This window comes from Leptonychotes weddellii, chromosome 13 (genome assembly GCF_054177405.1).
Source record: "Leptonychotes weddellii isolate Sample4059 chromosome 13, ASM5417740v2, whole genome shotgun sequence".
NCBI lineage: Eukaryota > Metazoa > Chordata > Mammalia > Carnivora > Phocidae > Leptonychotes > Leptonychotes weddellii.
Window position 1 is genome coordinate 52,467,929 of NC_138381.1, and position 14,543 is coordinate 52,482,471.

Here is a 14,543-nt window from a genome sequence, read left to right on the forward strand (position 1 = left end):
GAAAGGAGTTCTGGAAGATGCGGTTGCCCTCATCAAGCTGACAGATTTTAAAGCCACCACGGGTGACAACCTACCCTAGACTGAGGGAAGGGGGAAGTTTCCAGGAGGAAGTCACATGGACGCTGAGACCCAAAGGATGGCAGAGGGTGGCCACATGGAGCGAGGAGAGAGTTCCATAAGTGTCAGAACCACAATAAGAAATAGACCCTGTCTGAGAAAGTTGGCATTTTTAAAAGGAAATGGGAACCAAGAGGAGAAAGATGCACTCCCAAAGGGTGAACTTGTTCAAAACCAAGAATATAGCACATTTTTCTAGATCTATAATAGTGAATTGAAGACACTAAAACAGTGGAGGAGCGGCTTTCCCAACCTGTGGGGTGATACACAACTTTCTCTACTTCCCATCTGTCCATCCTTCCTACTTCCTTCCAGGAGTAAGGTTCCCGTCATCTGTGGACATCTGTGGACAGCACTTCATTCTCCCAGGAACAAGGTGTGAGAATATGTGCCAAATATTGCCAATTGGGGACATTTACATGAGCCTTGGTGTCCAGAGATTTTATTGGGGTCAGTCACGGAGGCATGGGGTACCCTCATGACTGACCCTAGCTATTCAGATTCCAGCATCTCCAAACTGGGACAGCATGGCCAAGGTCCCCACCATAAATCGCACTGTGATCACAGATTATCTGGCATGGCCCAGTGCCCCAAATAAATAAAGACACTCTTGTCAGGCAGGATATTCCATGGGCTTAGAGTTCTCTCTCAGGAACCAGTCAAGGGCTAGACCTTTCTTCGGAACATGCCAAGTTTGGTTAACCCAAGCCTACTGGGTCAACCATGTATTGTTCATCCACACATTTTGTTCACATTTTGTTCTGAGAGGGAAGTACCGTGGTCCAGAGTGGGCAACACTAGTCAGGACGCTTCCTGTCACTAACCCGTCAGTGACCTCAGGTTAAGACCTATCGAGTCTCCTTGCCTTAGTTTCCTCATCTGTGAGGTGATAGCAGTAATGCCCACTCTGAATTTCCTGAAAGGTGCTATGAGAGTCAAATGACACAATGGATGAGATAAGTACAAAGCCTCCCGTACTTGCTAATGTCAGGGCTAATAAGGTGTCCAAGTCAAATGGCACTCTAGGGATTTCTGTTTATTTTGCAGCCATTTTGTTTTTCCCCCTAATAGTTATAAAGTGTTTACTATGTGCCAGGTACTAGGACAAGTGCTTATGTGGATTATCTTATTTAATCCTCAAATAATTCTCTGAGGAGAGTACTATTATTATCCTCATCTGAGAGGACTGAGTTTCGGTAAGGTTACCCGAGGTCACATCTCTTCTTAAATAGCAGAGACAGCTTTGAAACTGAACAAAGATAACCAGAGCCAGAAAAACCAAGCTAAGTTGGTTGCTCGCCAGACAAGGGAGAGCTGCATAGCTCACCCAAAGGCGTTTTCAGTGACTCTCTCTCAGTTAAAAGGGAAAAGACTGGATCAGGACACAAAGAAAAGGCTTCGGCTCTCAGAAGGTGGGATTCTGAAGTGTGTCATTTCATGGTTAAAGGAGAAAATTGTGAAACCTTTGGAACTGTTCATAGCTCTGGTTTTTACAACAGAAGCCCTATTGTCAGACAGGTCTAAATGGGTTGGGCAATTAAGATTGCGCAAGCTCAGGTCATAGCCGGTGAGTTTGTGGGCACCTAAGAATTGGGGACATCCCTCTCCGCAGAACTGAGGCTGTCTGTCTCCAGGGCTGGAGACTGTACATCCCCGTATCTGGCCATCTTTGCTCCGTGTCAGCTGTCTTCCCACCAGCTCCTAGCCACTCTTAGCCAAACGTGTCAGGGAACTCGGACAGCCTGGAGAATGCTCATTTTGTCAGTTTTTAACAGTATCATTGTTTTAAGGAAAAACCTCATTTTTATTAGAGAACTGCAGAAGTAAATACTCCTGATTTCTTCTACCATAAGCTCATCTGCTGTTCCTTGTTCTCCAAGATAAATCTAGAAGAGGAGACCGCTGTTCAGTTGCTACAAATCATAGGAACACTCTGGTGCAAAAATCTCCATAAAAGACTTCAAAGAAGATTTATGTCTTGAGGCAGAATTTATAGGAAAGGCAAAAAAAAATCTTGGCAAGAAGCAGCAGAAGGCTTTTACACAGAGGCACGTCTGAAACTCTGAAGAGAAAGAGAAAAGGATACCCACCATGGGGAAAAGGGCAGGCGTCCAGTGTCACCCTGTGCTGACCCGGACTGGGACCTGTGGATGGAGAGAGCAGGGGCAAGGCCTCTAAATGGAGCCTGGACCAGAAAATCCACACAACGAGTATTTGGAAGGCGTCCAGGACGTGGAGATTGCCATCAGGAGAAGACTGCTTTGGAGATGAGAGTGCTTAGAAGGGCCCCAAATGTCCAGGAAAAAGAAGGGTGGTTCAAAATAGCCAGTTTTCAATAAGCCACTTTGGAGATTACCTGGAATGTTTAGTAGTAGGAGTAGGAGTAGCAGCACTATTTTAATTCCAGAATTAATGTGTCCTTGAATAAGTAAGCATTACTCACAAATTGGGATAAGATTCTAAGTTTATTGCTCCTGACCGCCCCCCTCTGCCCCAGACTCCCGCCTCCAGTCCTGGAAATGTTTGCAAAGACACCCCCTTTCATAGCCCAAAGAAGACCTACATGCTGAGAAATTTGAGTTTCTGACTGAACATGGTCTATTTTTCCTGCCCCCATGACCTACAACCTGGCCTTCTGGGAGGTGTTTCTTTTTCTGGGATGGGTGATGCCTGATCCAATAAGAAGAGTGTGCAACACGCTGTTCACCTCTGCCACTCACCCCCCTGGGTTAGCACAGACTCCACAGCTGAAGGGCATACTCTCCATCCACATTGCCTCACTTCAGACACCAGCTGCTAGTTTGGAGGTCCCCGGGCCACCTGTACTTCTGACCAATTGGCTATGAAATTGGGGTTCCCATGACCCCCTCAGGTTTAATAATTCACTAGAATGATTCCTAGAACTCAGAAAGTGCTATATTTATGATTATGGTTTTACTATAAAAGATACAAATCAGGGGGTGCCTGGGTGGCTCAGTTGGTTAAACATCCAACTCTTGATCTCAGCTCAGGTCTTGATCTCAGGGTCTCAGAGTTCAAGTCCCACTCTGGGCTCCACACTAGGAGCTTTAAAAAAAAAAGTAAGATACAAATCAGAAATAGCCACATGAAGAGATCAATAGGGTGAGGTTTAGAACAGTCCTGAATGAGCTGCTTCCATGCCCTCTCCCTGTGGAATCAAGATGTGTCACCCTCCCAATACTTCAGAATGCTCATCAATCTTGGGGTAGCTTTGGGTATCCAGTGTTTTCATTGGGATTTTATTACACAGGCACGATTGACCGAATCATTGGCCGCGTGATTGAACTCAAACTCCAGCTCCCCTCCCCAGAGGTGGGGAGGTCAGGCTGATACCACAACTGGCCCCATCCTGAGTTACCTGGTTAGCATTAACTCAGGTGTGGTCCAAGGGCTCCTAGCATTCAGGAAATTCCAAGAGTTTAGAACCTGAGACAAAGAGCAGACAAATGCTTTATTATACAGCACAATGACAACAACTAACATTTAATGAGGGTTTTCTCAGCTCCATGCTGAGTACTTGACATACATCTCCCTTGATCTTTAAAACAATCCTATGTGCCAGATTTATTATTATCCCCATTTTACAGATCACAAACTGAGGCACAGAGACGGGAAGTAACTTGCTTAAATTCACACAGCTGGTGAGTGGTAGAGCAGGGGTTTGAAGTCATATTTGTCCCGTGGGCCACTGTGTCCCTCTAGGCCTGATTATAAAAAAGGAGAAGCCCAGAGGGCAGCCATTGTCCCTAGAGAAAAACTTATACATAACGCAAGGACCCAGAGTGACTTCAAAATCTTGGAGGAAAAATAATCTAAGCTTCGCACTTGAAAGAATTCAGTCTTCAGAGGCAGAAAAGCTGCTTTAAATTCCACTTCTACCAACTGAGAAAAAAGCACTAAACTCTCTGGTCTGCTATTCCTTCCTCAATTAAATGGAAATTCTAATAACATCTACCTACGAGTTTGGTCTGAGGAATAAAGGAGGTCATTTATTTGAAAGTGAAGAACACTAGACCCATGCAAGGCCTTCTTTTTTCTTTTCCACTCAGTCTGTCCCTGGCCTTTCCCCACAGAATTTATCTTCTCTCCACCCAAGCTATTTATTCCTTGTGCCTCACATGATACCTTTCAGCCTCTCTGATTGCCTTGGATTATATTTTGGTTCCCTTAGCTCAATTATTTTTATACTGTTCACATGGACTATTACTTTAGCTGCAGAGAACACCAGCCTTAAAAACATGTTTTAAGCACCTAATTATACATGGCACTGCACTTGAAACATAGCCAACAGGGGTCCAGGCCCGGGTGGCACAGTGGGAAAGGGTGGGGCATGTCCTCTGAAGACTTGGGTCTGGTCCCACTTCTGCCTCCTCCTACCTTGTTGCCTCGAAAAAGACAGCCTCTCTGAGCATCAAACTACTCGTTTATAAAATATCACCAATAATTATGCCTGTCTTGCTAACCTCACGGGCCGGGGTGGTGGGGCGGGGGATTGGATGAGAAAATGTTTGTGGAGTCTTTTGAAACCAACAAACCTTTATATGAATAGAGAGAATAATTATGTAAGACAGCAACTGAAGTAGACATTGAAGCCCACATAAAAAGATCTACGAATGGGCGCCTGGGTGGCTCAATTGGTTAAGCAACTGCCTTTGGCTCAGGTCATGATCCCGGGGTCCTGGGATCGAGTCCCGCATTGGGCTCTCCCTGCTCTTTGGGGAGTCTGCATCTCCCTCTGCTCTTTGGGGAGTCTGCATCTCCCTCCCACTCCCCCTGTGTGCGCTCTGTGTGTGTGTGTGTCAAATAAATAAATAAAATTAAAAAAAAAAGATCTACGAAAATCCTAGAACATTCCCATATAAGGAGCATACAGAAAAAATGGCACAAGACATGCACACAAATAAAGTCAAGTCAGAGTTGGGCTCATTTTTGGAAGGCGTTTGGCAGGGAGGGCTGGAGCAGAGGTTGAGGGATGTGTCAGTGTTTACAAGTGCTACTGTCTGGGAGCAGAAACACATGCGAAGCTGGTAGCCATATGGAAAAATCTCATGGCAATAAGCATGAATACCCGTAAGTGTGTCTTGGACATTATACTGATGTGATTCCCGAGATAGCACTAATGCATTCCATATGGTATTCAAAGAGCTTGACTCTTATAATGAATATGAATTTCTGTGCCTACCAACAACTGAACACATCTCCCTGTCAGGTGGATAGAGAGAAACCCAAAGCTGTGCAGGGAGTTGGTTCAGATGAAAGCCACAGGGCTTGCTTCATCTACAGAAAATTTCCAAACACTGTTTCCTCACTGGACACAAAAGAGGTGAATTGTCTATATTTAAAAAAAAAAAAAAAAGCTTTGGGTGCTACGTAAGGTGGTGCTAAAGTTGGGGTAAAACACTTCATTAGACATCTTGCTTTAGCTACTTTTATCCATTCACTTAAAAAAAAAAAATTATTTAGAGCTCCTGGGTAGCTCAGTTAAGCATCTGACTCTTGGTTTCAGCTCAGGTCATGATCTCAGGGTTGTGAGATTGAGCCCTGCCTCCGGCTCCGCACTCAGCGTGGAGAATGTTGGGATTCTCTCTCCCTCTCCCTCTTCCCGTCCCCCAACCCCCCCCACCCCCTGCAAGCACTCTCTCCCAAATAAATAAATTAATTAAATCTTCTTAAAAAGATGTTTATTCTGTGTCATTGAGAGGCAGGTACTCTTCTATGCCACCAGGATACCCCAGGGAATGTAACTGACAAAAGCCCCTGCCTTCATAGGGCCAGTGGACTCTCATCAGGGGCTGGGAAAGAAGCAGGGAGACAGACCATATGCGATAGACCCAATGAATAAGGAAGCTACAGAAGAAATGAGGACTTGGTCGACACCACAGAGAAAAGGAAAGAACTTGAAGGGGATTCGAAGGGCAGGATGCGGCAGTTGCCATTTCCAATCCTGGGGCCCTCTTGAGCACGTGACTTAACCTCCCCAGGCCTCCCTGCCTTTCCCATGAAATGGGACTAATACGGGCCTCCTAGGGTCATAGCCACGGTGGAATGAGGTAGTGCTGCGGACACACTCGGGACACAGGAGCGCCCACAAAGTCATCATAGGCAAGGCAAAACTTGAGTTTTGCACACGGTAAGGGGAAACCGGTACACACAGGAAGAGAAAGTTAGTAAGTGGGTGATGTATGGAGCTTCTGTTCTCTCTCCCACTGGCACCACTGAGCCTAGATCTACTTCAAGTAGAAGCAAGGACATTTTGATCCATGGCAATAGAAAAAGTTGTGAAAGCAGATACCCTTGAGATGGAAAAAGTAGAGACTGAACTCTGTGCCACAGAGAAGGGGAAATGAGGAGGGAAGAAGAGAGCACAGGAGCCCCGAGGGCAAGAGCAGGTGGAAGGGAGAGAGACACAGGCCCCGAGTATTAGCGGACTTCCGGACTTTACTTCCATGTGGCTCTGCCCAGAGAGATGCTCGGCAATGGTTTGTTTCATGAAATGCCAAGTCTCCCCTCCCAAAACTGAGACTTCCAGTCACCAGGCAGGACTGAGGGGACCTCAGTGAACATCAAGGGCCTGCTCAGTCTCATGGACTCTATGGGGAGGAGAAGCCGCTTGCACTGGAGAGGGGGAAGCTACAGCCTGGGAGCAGAAGGAATACGGGATTAATCACTCCTGTGGTTAGGTCAGGCCAGCTTACGCCTCACAACACCCTGCTGGGCGCAGTCTCTGTAGGCTTAATGCTAACATGTTGGTGGTTTCTTACCTAGCTGTTTACTTCTCACACTAATCAATCGAACATTCGCATAGAGATATATTTCTGTGTATTTGTATAACAAATTTTATAAGTGCATTTTATTTTATTAAGATTTATTTATTTATTTGAGAGAGAGAGAGACAGAGTATAAGCAGGGGGGAGGCAGAGGCAGAGGGAGAGGGAGAAGCGGGCTCCCCGCTGAGCAAGGTGTCCGATGCGGGGATCCATCCCAGGACCCTGAGATCATGACCTGAGCCAAAGGCAGGCAGACGCTTAAATGACTGAGCCACCCAGGCACCCCTATAAGCGCATTTTAATTGTGTCTCTAAAAACAATGCTTTTTATGGCTTCCCTGGGTAACAAGTGGGCCTGGGAAGGGGATCAGCTGTATCAGATGCTGCGGGGGGAGCCGATCCTGGAGGTGGTCAGCTGCTAAGGAACCACTGCATGGAAGTACAAATTCATCCTAATTTTAGGTTACTGGTGGCGGCGTGGTAGCTGCCCAAACAGCAACCCACCGGATCAGGGGAGCCCCCTCGACTCCACCCATAAGGCAATGGTTTCCCATCTTTTCAAGCATGTGACTTAACCCCACCAGGCCTCCCTGCCTTGTCCATAAAATGGAAAAGACTGTCATCACATCAAAAAGGTTTATAGACCTCATGAATAGTACTTGCATCATTTATTTTCAAAATACTTACGGGCAAGAAGCTACAATAAGTTCGGTAACATCTTAAAGTTAATTTCGTGTTTTGTAGATTGCGTCAGGACCCTCTTACACTGTGTACCACTCAACTTACAGTGCTTGGGGGCATATCAATGACGTGATGCACTGCACAGGTTCTTCAGACACGGTGTTTGTGGAAAACAACATGGGGATTATTTTAAAAGAACTAATGGAAAAAACAAACCACCATTTGTCAATAGTCAATAGTTAAATAGTTAAAACCGATATATATGGGGGGAAACCCAGCACCTATGGAAAACTGAAAATATCAAGCTGCAGTTGGATTCTGGCATTAACCCTGTCCTGGTGCTGATCCTGAGCTACATTTTTTCAGTTAGAGCTCTTTTTTTTTTTTTTTTTTTTGCCCCCAACCTGATCTGTCTCCCCCTACCTGGCCTGTGGGGACATTCATGTGGCTGTGCTCTGGCAGAGGGCACTCCGTCGTTTTGCATTTCTCAACACGCAGTTTGCCACCCCAACTTAGCAGAACAAGACTGTCTCAACCGACCTCACTCTTGCTCTCTCTCTGTTCCTGCATGTTGAGATCCATAAACCTAGGGTTTGCAGGCAATACCCATGGGGACAGGCCTTGTGGCAGGAGGGAGAGGTTTATAAACCTCAGGGCTTCAGGGGCACCTGGGTGGCTCAGTCAATTAAGCATCTGCCTTCAGCACAGGTCATGATCCCAGAGTCCTGGGAACCTGCTTCTCCCTCTCCCGCTCCCCCTGCTTGTGTGTGCACTCTCTCTCTCTCTCTGTCAAATAAAATAAAATAAAATGTTAAAACAAAACAAAACAAAATAAAAAAATGGCAGGGCTTTAGATTTAGATTTATCCTCCATCTTCAGTGGTCTTCCCCTTGTTCTCACTACAAATATGGGAAGCGTGAAGAAGCACCTGTCCCTGGTCATGAGCTTACTCCAGCCACAGAGCCAGAACTTGGTCACCTCCTGCAGGCCACCCTCCTTACAGGTAGGTGGCAGTCTCAGGCCTTGGAGAGACAGGGTCATTAATGAGAAATGTGGGGTACCATTGCCAGGATCTCGGCCCCTGTCAGAGTCTGACCAAGTCTCTCAGACGTCTGCCGAGGAAAAAGGAGAATTCTGCTGAGAAGGGACCAAAAAATCAGGGAACCATTCAACCTTTCCTCCTCCCTCACTGTCCGTGCTGGGAGCTTTCGGGCTGTCAGTCCTCAGAATCCGTGCCTGAGCATCATCCCAGACCCAGCAGAGCCCCAGTGATGGGGATGAAGGCGGGAGGGGGGCAGTTCTTGACTTGTCCGACTCGTTTTATTATTATTATTTGGTCAAACCAGCTTCTGGGAAGCAGTCTAGTTAAAAGTGGAAAGAAGTTCAAAGTGGCAGCCAGTATAAATCCCAACTCCATCACTTACTAGTTGTTTGGCCCTGCAAACCCCTGAACTTCTTTTTTCTTTTCTCGCTAATTTGAGACATGGTGTTTTATTATCTATTTTCGTATTGAAGTATAATTAACATACAATGTTATATTAGTTTCAGGCGCACAATATATTAATGCGTCGATTCTATTCATTACTCAGTAAGTGTAGTCACCATCTGTCGGCATACAAGGATATGACAATATTATTGACTACGTTCCCTATGCTGTACTTTTTGTCTCCGTGACTTATTCATAGTATAACTGGAAGTCTGTACCTCTGTGTCTATTTTAGCCAGCCCTCCAGCCCCCTTCCCTCTGGCAACCACTTTATTTTTCAATGTCTTCACCTATAAAACGGTAGTCACAGCAGCACCCACTTAGAGGGTCGTTACGGCAAATAGGCTTACAAGGAACTTGGGGTATAATTTTAGTGTGACTTGGGACTATAGGTTAACAAGCTTGATTCTAAATATAGCACATAGTAGGCCCTCAATAAATGTTAATTCAATGAATCAAGATCAATAACAAATTCTTCAGGAGAGGTAGCTGGAAATGAACATTCACAACTGATAAATTATGTGCGGGGTGAGTTTTACAAGGGAATGCTGATAATTTGTGAGTTGAAATGGCACTGTGTCTTAAATAGAGGGCAATTTTCAGAAAAGAAATGAATACATGATTCTGTGGGAATGACCTTGGCATCCACATACCTGAATTCTATTCCTGATTCCACTATTAATTCACTTTGTGGCATTGAAAAAGCCCGCTTCATATTCAAGGTGTTTTTGTAAACTGAAGAAGTCAGACCAGATTATGTCTAAGGTTCATGTCTACTCAGTGGATGGTTCAGTAATGGTCTCTGGTACTTCTGCCAGAAAAGTTAATTAGCTTAAGTGAAGTGAGTCAAAAGTGGTTTTAAGGGGGAAGAAGAGATCTGTGTGTTATTGAGAAATATACCGGATTCTCACCAGGATAAAAGTCACCATCACTGTGAGTCAGGATGGTCGTTATCGCCATTATCATTGCCATCACGTACTGTGTACTGCGGGCCAGACACTACCCTAGGAGCGTGGTACACACATCATGTCATTCAACCCTCTCAGTATTTCTTAGCACCTCACCAGATCCATTCAAAAAGGAGAGATTTATGTTCCCTAAAAAACAATGGGATAATTACCGATTACGGGACTAAAAGCTATCATTAACTAGTGATATCTGACATGCCAGATGCTCTGCAGACCTCTTCCCTAATCTCCACAACAGCCCTGTAAAGTAGGTAATGTGAGTTCTGAGTTCATTTCTATTGCTGAGGAAAATATTACCATAAATTTCGAGGCTTCCATGGATGAAGACTTCAGCATGGCTTCATGGGTCCTCTGTTCAGGGCCTCACAAGGCTGCAGTCAAAATGTCATCTCATCAAGCCCACTGCTTGTGGTCCTCCAAGACAGCCTTCCCTGAAATGATAGCCAAAGTTCCCTATGGTGGCTGCACTCGGTCCCTACCTTTTTGCTGACCTCTCTTTGGGGTCGTCCGCTGGCACGTGGTCTTCTCCACAACATGGCAGTCTGCTTCTTCAAGGCCATCAGGAAAATCCTCCTGACTTCTGTCTCTGACCTCTCGACCCTCTTTTCAAAAGTATGCCTGATTAGGTCAGGCCCACCCAGGATAATCTCCCTTTTAGTAACTCAACATTAACTGACTTGGTACCTCGATTACTTCAGCAAACTCCCCTCACCTTTGCCATACCATGTAAGAGAATCATGAACATGCTATCCCACCATATTCAAAGGTCCCACCACATTTGGGGGAGAGGATTATCCAAGACGTGCATCCCAGGGACCGGAATTTGGGGGATCACCCTGGAACTCTGCAACAAGCTCTGTCTTAGAAGTCATCAGGTGCATGTCTAATGAGTCATAAGGAGCAAAACTGGAGTTACAGTCAAGCGTGAGAGTCCTGAACCCAAGCTCCTTCTTGCACATCACACCCCCGTTCTAATAGCAAACTTCATATCCCCAAAATAAACATTTTCTGCCGTCATCCAGGGCACTTGCAGTTTATAAAATACTTTATGACATGTAAAATTCAGCGTGATTAAATCAAATTCAAGATTTCCCCCAGGAGCCCCTCTCAGCACACATGTCAATCAAATCCAGGCTGAGCCATCAAACCCAATTACCCAGAAACCAGCTGACACAAGCTATTAATAAAGCCATGTGAATGCAGGGGGCAGACATCCTCACTCTGCGGCTTTTCTCTCTCCCTCTCCGCCCCTCTCCTCATTGTCTTTTACCCAGGTGTCACACCATTGCTCCTGAAGCTTCTGCATTTGGCAAGATTCCCACCTGGTCTTGTCTTGATCTCCCCTTCCCTGACCCCCTGCCCCACACGGATGGAGCGCTCAAGACATGTCCGTTGGACTAAACTCTTCTCCTCACTTTGTAATAAGCATATTTCAGACTATCTCAATTTCCTTCCCTATGATTTCAAGTGTTCGGGGGCATTTGAATTAACTGATGTTCCCTGCGTGTGCCCATATAGACAATGCCTCTTGTGCAGTTGCCATGTCCCCAGCCAAGGACGTGGAGTATGTGGATCCACACTTCCCTCCTTCCTCTTCCTCCTAGAGAGCAGAGACTCGGGAACTAACACCTGCTGAACGCCTACTGAATGCCGCATACTGCAAACATACAATTATGCAATACCTTTTAGAGCCATAGAACCTGTGCCTTGGAGAGATTAACTCATCTGGGCTCATACCACTGATCGTGCTGCAGCTCAGAGCTGAACCCAGACTTGATGATGGCAAAGCCATACCCTATCCAGACTTCACTGCTGAGTTGGGGCTTTTCTCCTCAAATTGAGTGTAGTCCCCAAAACTTTGAACAGTCTTTAGGCAGGTATGAGTTTTAAAGGAGGCTTCAAGTGTTCAAATGAAACCTCATCTTAACAGATATGCATTTCTCGGACATGGCAACCTAACAATTAATGCCACATTTAAGACTCCAGTATTTATATCTATAGAGTTTTCCATACATTTCTGCTGCTTGGTACCTATGCCGGCCTGAGACATATTAGTCTTTCAGGAAATATTTGGAGAGAGAAGGCAGGAAGGGGTGAGAGTGTGAGCCTGTGGGGTATTTGGCGGGGGCGGGGGGGGTGGGGTGTTGGATGCTCGCTATAGGTGAGCAGAGAAAGGCCCAGGGCTGGCCTGTCAGCTGCACAGCGAACATTCTCCCTGCTTTTGCGTGCTTCCATCGCCCCCTAGCCATTATGGGGAGAAATACCCGTCTCCGGGAAAATCCGTCATTCCTCCAGAATGTCACTTTTAGCCCCTTGAGTTGATGGTCTTTGCTACAGTGTATGCCTGCGTACTTTGTCTTCTTCACTAGCAGCTTTCTTTAGTGGCTATTATTAAAAAATGGTATCACTAAGGGTTGGCATCACTTATCTTCTCAGCCCAAAAGAATGGGATTTGTCAGTTCTTTAGAAGCCCTTTGCTAGTAAGAACCAGGTCTTGCTTGTCTCTGAGTCCCCGACTCTACCATGAACTGTCCTGGGCATATGTCCACATGTGCCTTGGCTTTAGGGTCAGGCCAGGTGCTGTCTCCTCCATGAAGCTCACACAGTAATGGTTTCTGCTAATTCCCCATTTACCACGTGCCAGGGGCCTGATGAGCATTGTCTCACGTAATTCTCATGATGGCCCTATGAGGTAGTATGATTATTCCCATCTCACAGTTGGGGAAACTGAGGCATGGTGGGGGCACACACCTTGGCAAAGCCGAGATTCAAACCCAGCTGCCTCCTCCCCAGGCCTAGGACCTTCCTCCCAACACAGGCCCTGGGAGTCCCCCGGCCAAAGTGGTGTCTCCATCCTCTGCCGCCATTCCTTTCAGACTCCTTCGTGTCATTTTTCACTCCCTCTCCCTGCAAGTTGTATTTCTTCTTTCTCTAAACCAGAAACCCAAACCCTACGAAGGACGTTGTCCCCCAACATGTCATCTTTGTGCACACCGAATCTCATATGTGGTGGGTACTCGGGAAAGGTGTGTGTCCATCCATGTAACTTGTGAAATTGCAGCTCCTTCGATGACTACAGGATTGTTAGTTCTGAGTTCAGTTTTCCCAAGGAGAGACCTGAGGATGCCTGGCATCAGAATAACCTTTAGCTGGTTGTCTGCTTACAACTATGCTCTCATGGGGAGGGAGGAGAGTGAATGGGAGTGTTGCCCGGGACAAACGCAAAGTAGGATTTATAATTGAGACGCAACAGAGGAGAAGGGGGAGCTGAAGACTGTCTGAAAGCAGGCTCATCTGGGAACAGTGAGGCTTGGTTTACTTTTTTTTTTTTGATAAACGGATTAGCAGGCAGGGAGCAAAGAGGTCAGTCTGGAGGCTCTACCCTTGAGCCGGCTGAATAGAGGCATCCAAGAAAACAATTCCCAAAAACCTGGGAAGTCTGGCTGTGGTGTAAGTGACAGGCTGCCTATGTGATGTGTCCAGAGTCCTCCCCCTTCTCTGATCAGATTCCTTTTCAGGGAGGTGAGCACTGTCCAGTTATTGATCTCACCTGCCAGGACCAAAGCAGAGGAAGGTGGGCCATACTTCAGCATGGGAAAGGAGAACCAGCCCAGCGTTCTGGAACAAAGGAGACTGGCCTGTAGGTTGTTTGAGGGATCGTAGAATAAGGGAATGGCCAAAAGCAGAATTGGAGGTCAAAGGTAGGAAATTAAGGTCAGAGGGAGAAAGAAAAAGAAAGAACAGGTGCGCGCACAGGTTCACTTCACAACATTGAACAACAGCGCGGGGTGGATGCAGGTCAATCTTTAGACAGTGCTGTACTCCTGAAAGCATGAGCCCTTCACCCCTCAGACCCTGCGGAGGGCTAGGGGGGCCCTAGAGAGGTGCCCGGTGGTAAGTCTGGGGCTCTGGCACTGACTGCTGACAAGTACAAAGAAATATAATATTTTATCAACCACTGCTCTCATCAGGTATACGCTGACTGAATATCTGTACTGAGATGAGGGAAGAGGGAAGAGAATGTGACTATCTGGAATAATTAATGGACATGGAAGCCAATGACAAAGGGAAATTGGCAGCAACATGGAGGAGCTGCCCTTCCGATCAGATCAGGTTCCCTGTCGCCCGTCATGGTGGGTCCGGCGGCCCCTGTGGTCATAGCTGTTGACCCTCCCCACCCGGGGAGGCAGCCCTGGCAGGAGCACCTAGCCAGCTGGCTACGTGGCAGCCTGAATTTCCGAGGCAGGGAAACCGGCTGGTCAGTTGGGCCAAAGCCCAGAGTGATGCTGATGTTGGCAGGCTCTCCTGCCCTCTCATCGCTGCCCACGGGCCACAGGTGGCTCTTTCCACATGCCCGAGTCAAAAACAAAATCCCTCAGCTGAGAAGCAGCCACAGAGCCATTTGCCACTGGGCTTCACGAAATGTGCAATGCAGATCACACTCCGCTCCGCAGAATTGCTGTTAGAAGATCCGGAATTTCTGACTTTCCAAGAAGGAGCCCAG